The 15000-nt window shown below is 42.4% G+C and overlaps 1 long non-coding RNA gene across 1 annotated transcript; it reads right to left on the bottom strand.

Annotated features, from left to right (window-relative positions):
* Positions 1–3775: 3775 nt before the first annotated feature.
* Positions 3776–5036, bottom strand: LOC121698521. The gene is made up of 3 exons (XR_006026780.1): positions 4655–5036; positions 4339–4413; positions 3776–4199 (listed from the first exon to the last, which is right to left on the bottom strand). It is a non-coding gene; the product is annotated as an uncharacterized LOC121698521 (long non-coding RNA).
* Between the last annotated feature and the right edge of the window lie 9964 nt (positions 5037–15000).

Here is a 15000-nt window from a genome sequence, read left to right as displayed (position 1 = left end):
TACATTTGTAAATTTAATCAAAGATATTCATCATAGCCCTTGGTCCTTCAACTGTTAGTCTTCTAAGGGTTGAAGTAGAATTTCAAATTATAGTTTGTCTTATTTTGTTTGCAGTTTCTGCCTTAAGTGATAGATGATATTTCTGGCTGGACACCTGTATAAAATTTTCTGCAGCATTTTTAATAAAATATCACACTATTTTCTAAAGTTGTGTCTGATGTTTTGCCAGCTGCTCTTGCTGATTTGTACAGCCTTCCTTTAACCTTCCTTTCACAAACACTGGAATTTCACAAATGAGTGGAATTACACCATAAACCTCATCCAATTACGAGAACGCCTCATCTAGTCATTTGAGAAAGGAAAATGTTTCAATGCAACTTTGCCAAAGTATGAAAGAGAGTGAGTGGGATGATTGTTCCTGCCTTTGTCACGTGTAAATATGTATCCATGGTAATCTGCTACAATGGGCTGATCAGCCTGTCGGAGAGGCAAATTCAGAGTGCTGGCTCCATTTCAGATACTCCGCTTCACCAGTCAGCCAGCTGGGCTACAGAGGGGAGACGAGGAGAAGGAGGATTATTTAGAAATGACAGAGAGGAAGCAGAAGAGGAGAAAGGTGGAGTAGAAGAGGAGAGGAGGGGAGAGAAAGGAGAGGAGGGGAGGAGAGGAGAAAGGACAAGAGGAGACTAGAGAGGCGAATTCAGAGAGTCCTGGCTCCATTTCAGATACTTAGTCATCTCCGAGACTCAGCTGCGTCAGACAGCCAGCCATGCAACAGAGCTGGAACTCAGAGGAGGATTCTGTAGAGACTGGGTAGAATAGGAGGATGTAGAGTTTGGGTAGAAGAGAGAGGAGGAAGTAGAGTTTGGGTAAAAGAGGAGGAAGTAGAGATTGGGTAGAAGAGGAGGAAGTAGAGATTGGGTAGAAGAGGAGGAAGTAGAGAGTCATGCTGAGGAGTAGAGAGGAGGACATGAGTAGAGGGGAGAGGAGCGTTTTAGGTTCTTGGCTCCATGTTGGCTCCATGGCTTAGTCATGCTGAGGCTCAGCTCCATCATGCTACAGCACTGAAACTCCTTTAGGTGTGACAGAGAGAAGAGGAGGATTAGGGGACAGGAGAGGAGGTGGGGAGGGGGTGGAGAGGAGGTGGAGAGGAGGTGGAGAGGAGGTGGGGAGGGGGTGGAGAGGAGGTGGGGACAGGAGAGGAGGTGGGGAGGGGGTGGAGAGGAGGTGGGGACAGGAGAGGAGGTGGGGAGGGGGTGGAGAGGAGGTGGAGAGGAGGTGGGGAGGGGGTGGAGAGGAGGTGGGGAGGGGGTGGAGAGGAGGTGGGGACAGGAGAGGAGGTGGGGAGGGGGTGGAGAGGATTAGGTGGAGAGGAGAGGAGGTGGGGAGGGGGTGGAGAGGATTAGGTGGAGAGGAGCATTCAGGTTCTTGGCTCCATTTCTGAGTCATACTGAGACGCAGTGGCTTAGTTGTGCTGAGAACAGAGCTGTAACTCCTTGTGTAACCCTAGGCATGACGGTGCATAGCGGATTATTCCCCTATTAGGTGTCGCCACCTGACATCATAAAGTGGGCAGCGGCCATGTTGGGAGTATGCAAAAGAGAGTGTATCGTAAACCCTGTTAGAAAGTCAGTCTCTGGTTTAGCATAACTTCTGTATTAATAATTCTTTCTTTGATCAAAAATCTTATGTTACTGTCATATAGGCCTACATGTTTGCCATAATAGTCCAGACCAAATAAAGATATGCAGTTTTACCGATTATTCATTGTCAAGGAGAGCAAACTTAAAGGACAAGTTCGGTATTTTACACTTAAAGCCCTGTTTTCAGAGTGTTTCTGATGAAATAAAACGGTTAAGATTGAAATTTGGACATATGCTGCTGGTCTGAGAGCTTTCGTTTCTGTGGTAGCGCCCCCCCCCCCCCCCACCTCCACAATGGCTGCATAGGTGCAGTGGAACAATCCTTCCTAAAACGCATTAAACTTTCGTTTACAAAGACGTAAAACTCACCGAGTGGTCAGGGGTGTTCACTGATATTCTCACACAAAAATTGCTGCAAAAGATGCTTCCCAACAGGTTTTATCATAGTTAACATAGTAGTTGTGTCCAACTCCATTGACTTGTATTGGATGTGCTGTGAGGTACGGCATTACTCCGCCACCAGAAACGGAAATGGGGTTGTTTGTATTCTTTCTGTAGTCTTATGCAGTCGCGGTATCGTAGGCTACACTGACTGAGGAGTGGAGATGTCTGTGGCAAAATCGACAAGGGTTAACCCTTTACTATACAACCATAGCTTTTCCTTGAATTATTAGGCTATTTATTCTATCCCTCACACTAGTTAAAATAGTACAATTACTAGTTGTGTACAGGGTTGCCCTAATCGATAGCCTACCAATGTTAAAAAATGCCAGCCAAGGAGAGCAAATAAACTGACTGTGCCTATCCAAGACATTTGTGGCTTGTACAATTGAACCAACATTTAGATGAGTACAAACGTGTCAGTGTCCAGATTAGTTTGGCTAATTTTTTTAAAAGCCAATCTTATTTCATCAACTGATTGCGCTTTGTTAGTGTTGAGCTCTTGTGTTCTCATGCAGCTGGTAGCCTATGCCTAGCTATGCTAACTTCACGATAGGCTACTTTACCCTGTCTGAATGGCTCATGTTATCTTGAATGTCCAACAATTTATCAGCATTGATTAGCATCCCTTGCTAGTCAGTGGACACAGTGTGACCTACTTTAACCAAAGTCCTTTTAGGCAAGTCCCTCCACTCGGCGGCCATATTGCAACGTTTTTGGGCACTTATCGGGCATCTATTTCGGCAGAAATGCGCATGCTCAAGGCTTCACAACACCAATCTTGCTCCAGCGGCGAGATCACAACACATGATTGGCACGATGTCTGCACAACACACCACATGATTGGCTCAATGTATTCACAGCGCAACACACGATTGGCTCAATGTATTCACATGTAGATATTTTGCTGCGGAAGGGGTGTGATATGCGTAGACTATGCCTCTGGCTTACAGTTGGCTATAAAGCACGTCAGGCCACCTGTGATATGGATTACTTCCTACTCCAGTAAGAATAGTGACAGTTTTAAATTAATGAGTCTGGTGAGTCAGATTTACAGTTACCTTATGAAGAAAGGTTTATTTAGTATGGATTGTCAGTGTTGGGAAAGTTCACTTTCTACGTGAACTAGTTCAAAGTTCAGTTCACAAATTTTAAAATGAACTAGTTCAGTTCATAGTTCATAATTCAAAATTTTGATATAAGTTCACAGTTCCAAAAAATGAACTAGTTCATAGTTCTTTTTTTTTTCTTCATATATTGCTCAATTATTGCCATACTGTAGAACCACAGACAGCAATTATTTTATCAGTTTTAACTCTGAAACTGTGCGTCAGATTTCATCTTCATATCCAGTTTTGAATCCTTATCCAACCAGGGTTTACATTAGCACTGAGGAGACAACATTGTTGCTTTAACACTTTGTTGCTGTCCATTCAGTCCACACTAGTAGCAGCTGCAGCTTTCACCCCTACAGTATATTCTCAAAAACAACAGGAAAAATGTGCTGCTTGAATGGTCTTTTTTATGAGGAATTATTAAAAGAAAAACAGGAAAGTAGTCTTTAAGGTGCAAATGTTTTTTTAATTTTAATAATTTCCATTTCAAATTCCATTTCAGTACATACTAAAAAGGAATACTGGAATCCTGGAAAATGATACCAGGCACGTTTAACAAACAAGTTACATGAATAGTAAAACCCTCAAGACCATTTTATTAACACAAACTGAGGGACCAGGCTGAGGTAGGAAATTAAGGTTGAACTTGAAAGTGCAATATTCAAAGTGCAAAACATTTAAACATCATCAAGTCACTTCTCAATTTTTTGGCCATTGAATAAGTAAAAAAAAAAAAAAAAAAAAAACAATAACTTAAAAGTCCAAGGCCATGGACAGTGCTTCTACATTCTGTCCAGTGAGTGAAAATACCTTAACTGAATGAATATCTGTCACTGGTTGCAGTCCACATAAATAACTAAAATAATAATAATACTAATTAATGAAAAGTATGCAGGGCCAAGGACAGTGTTATTTTCTGTCCAGCCCAAAAATCCCTTATCTGAATGAAGAATCTCAGTCACAGTGGTCTCTCCCTGGTGGATCTGCTGTTTTTTGCTTCCTGTAAAAACAAGATATGTTCTGTTATTTTTATGCAGCTCACCTCTGCACATCAATAGTCATCTCCATTGGCAATACATTGCACTTCTACAGCCCAATAAACAGATAATATTTAATATACCTTAGAATATTTAATATACCTTCAAATCTTTTTGTTGGCATTCAAGATCAGCTGCTTCTCAAAGTTGGCATCTCCCAGCCGGTTTCTCCTCGGTCTGAATGAGATAACAAGACATTTTAACATCATGATTATTATGGCAAAAATGGTAACACGTAATCTGTATTAAAGCAATTGTGAACTGAGGCAATCACTGACATAATTTGACCTAATTTGTATAGCCTATTGAAAACCCGAATTAGAATAATATCACCAAGAACTATGATTGAGGCTGAGTAGTTACTGTGCTTATTACCAAAGAATAATAATTATGTAATATAATCACACTTTATTCTTACCTGAATATTAGACCACCGATGCTAAAGAGCCTCTACTACAGCACTTGAGGGCAGCGCAGTGTTGTGTTTAATGAGCTGCCCTCTGAGCTTTGGGAACTGCATGAATTCATCAATCCCATCTGTGGTTGGGGAATCCAAATAGGTGTCCACTTCAGATTTTTGAAAAACCTGAGGATTTTTGTTAAATCTGAAGAATGATGCTGCAGGATCTTTCTTGTCACTTTTACCACTGGACTGGGCTTGACCTGAGTCTCTTGCAGCTGAGTCATCAGAGTTGAGGGTTTGAAATTCTCTTTTCAGCATCAACCTGTACTGCATAGGTTTTTTTTCTCATCCTGGACCCAGTCTCAGGGACGGATCATGGCTTGTGCCAAGTGTGCACGTGCACAGGGGCCCTCAGCCAATGGGGGCCCTCGGATTTAAAAAAAAATTGCCATGAATTTAGGCTAGATTATGCCCGGTGCTTCTGTCTGTTAATTTGCGGCACAACTGAATGGTGTTATGGAACCGTGGACCGAAAGAAAAATAAACTAAATGTTTTCCTGATCAATAAATACTTTTTAATTCATAAAATATAGAGGCATAACATTAGGTGGAAGTGGTAGGCTATGAGTGCTCATTCAATGTGTATGCGTGTTTGCGAAAGTGAAACTGACCCACTCGTGGGTAGGTGAATGAAGTGGATTCCTGCAATGTTCATGAAAACATCATAGCGATTGGATAGCCTAATAAATCGCGACTTGTTGTAGGCCTAACAGTAGCTTATATCGTAGAAAATAGCCTATGGCAATGCCGATGACAGATAGGCCTACACTTATTTCACTCGTCTCGCTGGAGTGAGCGCATAATGTGGGCTGTTGCGCAAAGAAATTAATTAGGGAGATGATCTGCATCTCCATTTACCAAAACACTATAGTTTTGCTAACATCTCCACTGTTAACGTGAAATATGTCTCCATGCAAGGTAGTGTCAAGCAGCAGTGAAGTGAAAACCTTATCATGCAGGTAGCCAATGTTCACGTCACCTGAGTCAGACAGAAAACGGGCCCTGCTTGCTCTTTTAAAGTTTGTATGCCCCTTCCAAACTGCGTTAAAAGGGTATATTTAACAGCCAGAATTTCGAAAATTTCCAGGGGGAGACACCTCCGAACCCCCCGTAATATGATCAGCACCACCTCTCACAAAATACTATCAACGTCCCTGCTACCGGTCCGTCAGATATGACAACTGTGTCCGGTCCGTTTAGTGAAAAATGTTGATGTAGACTGTTTGGACAGCAAAGGGAGATTACAGCCTAATAATAAAAACAGCTGCTGGAATTCATTTCTGTGTGGGCCTGAGTTATAATATATGACATAATGTACTACATTTTCATTGTGTGCAATTGTGCACCAGCCTGCACAGCAACAGCAAAGAGAGAAGCGCTGGCTGCATGCGCAAACGCGCCCTCGCACGTCATGGTCAGGGGGAGGGGGGGCCTTTTTTGATATTGCGCACAGGGGCCCATATTTGTTTAATCCGTCCCTGCCCAGTCTAGCTTGAATCCTGGCACCAGCATAGTGGAGAGTATGTGGTCCCTCTTATCCAGAAGACCAGCCAGCCTTGTGCTCAGTGACTCCAAGATACTCTTTATGAGGGGTCGGCATGTAATGAGACCCTCTGCTGCAGTAGGCTTTTTGCTTTCATCCAACAGGTCATTCATATCACATTGCAGCTGCACAATGGTTGGAGCCAGGTAGCCAAGGAAGATGTTCTTCTCTGCTTGGAGGATGTTTAGTGCAAGCGCGCCGGAAGCACCGGTGCAGGGGGTGCGAACGCACCCCCACTTTTCGGGGGTAAAAATAAAAGGGCAGTTGACCACAACACCGACACGGCCCAGTGGTTCCCAAATGGGGGCACGTGAAGGCACTCCAGGGGATATGTGAGATTTTAACCCTTTCGAAGCCGATTGGCGCAAAGTGCGTCAAAAAACACACCCTTTCTTCTTTGTTACATTGGTCCGCAACTAGCAGCGAGAAGCCTTTATTGCGTGACAGAGCAGAAGTGAGGCTTTCCAACGAGATCACGCACTTGTCTGTACGTTAAAGTATGAAGATTAAAAAAATCATGAAATTAAATCAAATTGCATCATATTTACAGTCTCTGCGTTCACCTGCGCACCCATACTCTCGTTTGAAACCCGTGAACGCATAGATATGGCAAGCATATCAGATGAAAGAGGAGACACAGGGCTATCCATTGGTACCAAGTATGTCGATCCTTCTGGCTTATAAAAACAGACGAAGTGACTGCAAAATAATAACGTCATGTACAAAAACCAACTGCACACCCATTACTCTCGTTTGAATTACTCGCGGAACTGTCATCGAATAGATATGTCACGCAGATGAAAGAGGAGACACAGCTATCATTTGATACCAAGTACATCCTTCTGGGTTATAAAACCGACGAAGTGACAGCAAAATAATAACTTCATATAGCTCGACTTACCTCACGTTTTTCTCTGTTTTTTGTGGCAAGGCATTTGTGTGTTTCTCTATGGCAAAGAATGTTCATAATCCGGTTTTGAGATCCTAGAAAATTCCTGCATGGCATTCAATTCAAGGCTCACATTGCATCCCAGTTTGTTCGACAAAGATCACCTTTTTTGCCTTTACTTTGTTCGTGGCAATGCAGTAAAAAGTTGTAGAATCATGAGTGCTGACAGGCACAGACAGGCTTACACGTAAACTCGGGTCAAGTCAGGTCAGATCTGTTCATGTTACAGATATGGAGCGCAGAAAGGTCATTTTTAATCACTAATTAACATGATTACAGTCAAACACAAAGGGAACAGGCACAGTTCGGTAACTAATTCTAGTGTCGTTTTCTTACGGGGATAAACAGTGACAGGTTACCGGGGGACCTTTTACGCTAACCTTCAAAATGTAGCAAGTAGCCTACTGTAGGTTACGTGCAGATCTTTTCATCACAGTCATTGACAAGGCTGCGTGCACAGGACAGAAAATGGAGGTTGTGATCATTATTATTGTAGGCTATAGACTACCTCCTTTATTCCTTAAATGGAAATTCAGGTTATGCTGGTGTGTCTGTGTCTGTCAATATCAGGCGCAGTTGATTTTAGCAGATTATTCATTTAGAATTTGTAGCCTAGACTAAATCACTCTGTGCGTAAAAAGACGCTACTTGCAGTCCAATCAGCTTGAATGAAACCACCCGAAATCACTACACAGCACCAACATAATGACAATTTTTGTTAGACTATTTTTAAAATTATTATTAGACTATCTTATATCGTAATATCCCACGTGAAAACGTGCGTGAATAGTTGGCCTTGGGAACCCAGCCCGAAACCAGCTTTTTTTTTTTTTTGCACCCCTACTTTCAAACTCGTTCCGGCGCCGCTGAGTGCAAGTGCTAATGGCCTCATCACATCCACAAACTTGTGTATGAAGTTGACTTCCTGTGGAGAGAATCGGCGAAAGCCAAACTCATCACTCACAGTGTGCAAAATCAGCTCGTCATGTAGGGGAGTGGCATCATTTTCTCAGCCACGTTCATTTCTGCCTTGGTAGTTGCTATGCGAGATAGTCGCTCCATGGCAAGAAATGCTGAATTCCATCTTGTGTCATTTGGCACAACAAAGCCAATCCTAAGCTTTTCCTCCACAACATCAGAAGCCTTTGCACTTCGCTTAAACAGGTTCCACAGAGCAGATGCTTTTGCAAAAACAGCCCTCGACATTGTTTTGTAGCGTTTTTCAGTTACTTTTTCCGAATCTTTGGCCACTAGATTCAAGGTGTGGGCCATGCACCTTCTGTGTGGGGGGAGAGAGGGATAATCCAGACCTGAGAGAGGCTCAGGCTCCATCTGATCATCCTCATCATTGGCGGCAGAAAAGGCTGTTCACTGTCATCTTCACTCAGTTTCATCAAAGTGGACAACTGTCTCTGGCACTTCAGTATCAATAGCAAAATCCATCCCAAAACAGTTGAACGCTTTGACAAAATGTGCTGCATTATCTGTTACTGTACACACAACCTTGTTGTGGATTTTGAATTCTTTAACATCTGACAATAATCTTGTCAACACATCGTGTGTATGTGCTCCTTTAATCCGCCGACATGCCAGCACTGCAGAGTGTCTCTTAGACACGTCAGTTTTGTTTGGCCAGTGGATAGTGATGCCCATAAATGCCTTGTTCACAGCTGACCAGCAATCTGCTGTTGTGCACACAGCATCAATCTCAGACGGTTCACTTTTAAGTTCAGATATGTTTTCTTTAATTTAAAAAAAAAAAAATTAAGTATTTTTTTGGGCTTTTTGCCTTTATTTGTATAGGACAGTGAAGAGTGAGACAGGAAGTAAGTGGGAGAGAGAGATGGGGTGGGACCGGGATATGACCGCAGGTCGGATTTGAACCTGGGTCCCCGTGGGCACTTGGGCCCGTATATGGTATGAGCACTGTAGCCTGTTGTGCCACAGTGCCCCCCTTCTTTATTTTTTTTTTATTTAACAGTGTGTGTACTTGTTTTCTTGATGGCACCTGTCTGGATGGCTGCAACCCCTTAACTAAGTTCATGAACGCTGGGCTTTCCACTTTGCTCTGGTCTGCAGGTCTCCAACAATAAACTGCACCACCAGGTTGTTCAGCTGCGGCTGGGAGATGACAACGGAGCCGCTACTGTACGCAGTTATTGGAATTTGGTTCGAGGATGAGGATCTGTCCTGACTGTCTTTTTTTTTTTTTTAGATGCTTGCACATACCTTGAGAGGCTAGCCAGGTGCTTTAGTTCTATATGCCGTTTCAGATTTGCTTAGGATGTTACTGAAGTGCGGATTTTTTTACTGAAAGCCGGTGGGCAAAGTTTGCAGAGAAATGTAAGATTGTTCCCATCATCCTCACCGACCACCTGGTCATAAAACTGTTTTAAGTGATCATACTGCTGCTTTGTCGCCTCCACGGTCGGCTCCATGCTGCTGTGGCTTCCATGCTTTTGTTTTGCTGACGCATGCGGCTGTAGGCTACGAGACTGGTAGCTGGTGTTGCCAGATTGGGTTTTTTTCCCGCTACATATTAAGGCCTATTTACAGTGTGATTTAGCTGGGGTTTCGCCTGGAGGGCTCTATAGAAATTTGGCAACCTAATGAACGAAGTTGAACTGAGAGAGCGTGTCGTTCACAGACACCAGAATGAACGACTTCACAATAATGTTAATCAGGCAGTAATACAGTACGTTCAGTTCACGTTCGCCCAAAATATGAACGAGTTCATGAACTTTAGTTCAATGAACGCGTTCAGGCACAACACTGTGGATTGTAGCCTACTGTCCACCAAACGAAGACAGCAACCAGCAGGATAAGCAGCATAAACAATCAGTAACTGGGTGTCTATTCTATTCCTTTTGACCAACAGATATATTGGGCAAGTTTATTTAAATTATCTTCATCTAAATCAGGGGTCTCAAACTCAAATGAGCTGGGGGCCACTTCGGCCAACGTCATCTGATTGGAGGGCCACGTCAGTGTTAAAAAATAATAAGAAAAAGAACGGCTATTTCTGAAAATGTTTTTTTTCAAATACTACACAAAACTGCAAAGAGAAAGTGCAAATCTTTTTATCTCTTTTTAGACACCTGTGCTAACAACCTTAACTTATAAATAAAATAATGATAAAATAAATATTAATACAAATGATAAAAAACAAAAAGCATAAAAACAGGTATGTGTGTGTTTCACTCCAAATAAAAATATTTTCTTCTCATAACTTATTTAAACCTGCATGGCAAACTTTAGGCACCAGGTTTAAGAAAACAACACCATTGGATTTTGACATAAAAATTTCAAAAGGCTTGAAAGTGGTCTTTGTAAGACTTTGTAAGGCTTGAAAATCCTACTGTGAATCTATAAGTATAAAAAAAAGTTTATAAAGAGGGTAAATGTATGTAATTTGCCACTGGATGGCAAGCACCTCAAATTATGCACTTTTCAGTAAATACTGGATGTTGAACATATTTGAGCAGGTTTACAGGTTTTGTCATATTACCCACATAACAAATTAACAGGAACACAATAGGCCTAAGATGTAAACCAACAATAGTAAACTATTACTAGCCTATAACCACAAACCGTTATTATAGGCCTACAATAAAGTAGCCTGGTCAAATTGGTTCCTATCGTGACTTTGTTCTTGAGAGCCCTATTTTTACTACCCCTGCTGTCTGTACCACGTCCATTACGGACACTATCATCACCATTACCACTGCCATCTCCAGCTATGTTGGGCAGAGGGTCGAAATAAGCATGGTAGGGCCTATGCTTAGTGGACACTGTTGTATACATGCAAAGACGCACCTCCATTCACAGACGCACCATGACTATCACTGTCAATAGACGATCAATCATAATCTCCAAAAGGCAGATATTCTCCTTCAGAATCAGAATCTATTTTAATCAGTGTTGTTGTTTGTCGCAATTAAAAATACCCTAAAGGGCCGAATTACATTATTATTTTGACATTAGGCCGCGGGCCCTGCTGAGTTAAATCCTTCAAAGACGAGGCAAGGTTTCTTCTTAGCATTCAGATAACACACAATGGGACAGACTAGCGAGGAAGCTGCAGGTGTTCCTTATTAAAATTCATGCCTCCTGCTCACTTCTTTTTGAAAAACAATGAATGCACCAGTCATTCTCCCACATGTATAAATTCAATAATACATCTTTGATTAATTTGGCAATATAAACCACAGAGCAGTAACTATTAAGCAAAATTGTAGTGGTGTAATACTTAGCTCGTTATACCTTTTTATTAGAAAATGTTTAAAAACCCTTCCTAAATACTTTACACAATTACAGTGTTTAGAGTTCAAAGTTGTCAGAATGACTTGAGCCCTTATTTCATTTAGGTTCCTTTACATAGTGACAGTAACACAATGTTTACATAGTGAACATAGTGAACTGCCTTGTTTAGTACAGATTTGAAATCTTCCATAAATGGGCACACAGGATTGTGGGTGTTCCAAGCACGCAGAAGATACATACATGCATCCTCGAAAATTCTCAAAAAATTCTCAGAACGAAGGACTCAGTACTTGATAGAATTTTAAAGCACCCTTGACATTGGAGCAGCGCTTGGCGAGATTCGATGACATAACATGCTTGAAAAAAGCAGCTTTGAACGATCCGTCCTTGACTTTGAGAAACAGCCTGACACTGACGTCTGCTGTACAACAGCGCTGGACTTCTTCCAGACGTGATCCCAGGATCACCACAGCGTCTAAGGACCGGAAGCAGGACTGCTAACCCACACAGATCATGAGAGGCCTACTCTCCTCTCGTGTCAGGCACTGGGGGTACAGCGGTTCATCTTGCTCGGGTGTCAGTATGTGTGAAAACAACCACAGTGCTCTAAAGAGCTGATCATGCGCTCATGTCTGGGTGTGTGTGTGTGTGAAAAGAGCTGATGGTGCATTTCTGTCAGGCTTTGTAGTAGTACTACTCATAGAGCAGATTGTGCTGTCATGTCAGTGTGTTTGTGAGAATGTGAAAACACAGTGAGGCGATCAGGCTCTCGTGTCTGGCTGTGTAACTACAGAACGACTGGAGAGCTCATCACTCTCACAGTCTCACTGACAGCTGTCATCATTTGACTTGGCAGCTTCACAGGGGAGTAACGCAAGAGATTCATTCTCCGCATGCCTAACACTATTCAACTATATACCAAACACTAATCAATTATCCATATACATAGATAGATAGATAGATAGATAGATAGACACTTTATTGATCCTCAAGAGGAAATTCAAGGGTCTCAGTAGCATACAGACATAACACACAACATGCACTTACAGCATAAATGGTAAACATAAGTATAAGTATAAACATATAACTAAACTCCACTGTACAATAAAGACAGTAGAAGATAAGAAAGATAAGAAAACTAAAAAACGAAATACTAAATACACTATATAAGTTAAATTAAGAAAGTCCAATGTGCTTGAGGGTAATCAAGCATAAGACGCTTGTAGTGACAGGGCCAGGACTGGTGAGGTGCTAAAGGGAGTGAGTGTCATGGTGAAGGTGCAAACAGTAGTCCAACCATAGTCCAACAGTGCAACAGTGCAAGAGTAAGGTCTAGAGACCAGCATAAATAATATAGACAAATAGGAGAGTAAAGTATAATGTAGACAAGGTAAAATAAAAAACTATTTCAGTGCAAGAACAGGTTGAGGTAATAGGGTTATAGGTAATCATTCATTCAGTATTGTATCAGAAGCCTGACCGCAGCCATTGATCATGTGTGCTAATATAGCATGAAAAACATGAAAAACAGTGTAGCAGTAAAACAGTAGTGAAAACATTAGGCTGTGTACAATAGTAAAATAGTAGTAAAACAGTAGTAAGCAGTAGTGGGCAGTCAGTACTCAAAAAACATTTCAATGAAACAGTTCAATGGCCCTAGGAACAAATGACTTCCTCAGCCTTTCAGTTGTGCATGGCAGTGAGCGAAGTCTCCAGCTGATCAAGCTCTTTTGGTTTTTGATAGTGCTGTAGAGCGGATGACATTCATTGTCCAAGATGTTGATCAGTTTGTTTAGGGTCCTTTTGTCAGATATTGAAGTGATGCACTCCAGTTCAGCTCCCACTACAGAGCCAGCCTTCCTTACCAGCCTGTCAAGTCGCCCAGCATCCTTCTTCTTTGTGCTTCCTCCCCAGCATACCACTGCATAGAAGAGGGCGCTGGCCACAACAGACTGGTAGAACATCCTGAGGAGCTTGCTGCACACATTGAAGGACCGCAGCCTCCTCAGGAAGTCCTTTCTTGTAGAGTGCATCAGTGTTGGCTGACCAGTCCAGTTTATTGTCCAGGTGGAGACCCAGATACTTGTAGGTGCTTACCACCTCCACATTGACCAGTCTCCACAATGGAGACTGGTAGCAGAGTGGGCTTAGACCTTCGGAAATCCACCACCATCTCCTTGGTCTTTGAAGTGTTTAGTTGAAGGTGATTGAGTTTGTACCACTGCACAAAGTCCTCCACCAGGCTCCTGTACTCCTCCTCTTGCTCGTCCCTGATACACCCCACAATTGCAGTATCATCAGAAAACTTCTGCATGTGGCATGACTCGGTGTTGTAGCAGAAGTCAGATGTGTACAGGGGTCTGTGTGTCTGATGGCTGTTGACTGAGGTCGTTGTCACCTCTTTGTTCGTGGTCGCCATGTGGGGGAGGGGTGCAATATCCAGTGATGATGGGGGTGAGTGTTGCACGGTAATGAGGTGGGGTGGGGGCTGGGGGGTGGGCAATCGAACCTGTTGTAAAAGTGGTTCAACTGGTTTGCCCTGTCCAGGTCTCCCTCCACAGAGCAGCTACTCTTCTTAAGGCCAGTGATAGATTTCATACAGTCCCACACCTCCTTCATGTTGTTATCTTGCAGCTTCTGTTCCATCTTCCTTCTGTAGTCCTCCTTAGCCTCTTTCAGCTTAATCAACCAACTATATACCGAACACTTATCAATTAAATACTGAACACTAATCAAACATAATATACTAAATACTAATCAATCATCAATGTACCAAATACTAATCAATCATCCATATACCGAAAGCCAATCAATCATCCATACACCTAACACTCAGGGCCTGGTTAAGGTCATCTGGGGCCCGGGGCAGAGGCCTCCCCAAGCCCCCCCCCCCCATTTTTTTTTTTTCAATATATATTACTATTATTATTATTATTATCAATATACATAAGAGAGAGAGAGAGAGAGAGAGAGAGGCAATTAAATTATGACAGATAATGTAAAAATGAAACTGTTAACCAACATACAATTGTACCAACATACAAAAAACAAGTAGGCCTAGCCTACAAACATGGGGCAATGCACAAAAAAAATCAACCATGAAATATTATATTATTACCATCAATGAATTACTTAAACTAAGGCTTGAAAAAAACTGCCAGTGGTACCCAGGTCAGCCTAAAATGTGCAACTCCCGAACTCTGAACTCATGAAACATTGTAGCCTAGAGTTTGGCGCGCACGCACACAGCCACATCATGATACATTGTTAACACACAGCCCTGGCCAGACACGACGTCAAATACATTGAAACACGCAGTCTAGCGCGCACACACACAGCCCAGCCACATCAAATACAAACAAGGGGGGTGTTGGAGCCGATAACGGTAACGTTGTCAGGTACAGGGGTGGACGTGGACTTATTACTATTTTGATCCTCGTTTTAAAAAAAGTGGACAAGGCGCCTGCAGAAATGAATGCGATGGTACGCACATACCCACCTAACTTTCAACGCTTTGATAATATTTGTCCCGGTTAGGTTCCTGCA

The sequence above is a fragment of the Alosa sapidissima genome, chromosome 23 (assembly GCF_018492685.1).
Source record: "Alosa sapidissima isolate fAloSap1 chromosome 23, fAloSap1.pri, whole genome shotgun sequence".
Lineage (NCBI taxonomy): Eukaryota > Metazoa > Chordata > Actinopteri > Clupeiformes > Clupeidae > Alosa > Alosa sapidissima.
This window is presented reverse-complemented; position numbering and strand designations above follow the sequence as displayed.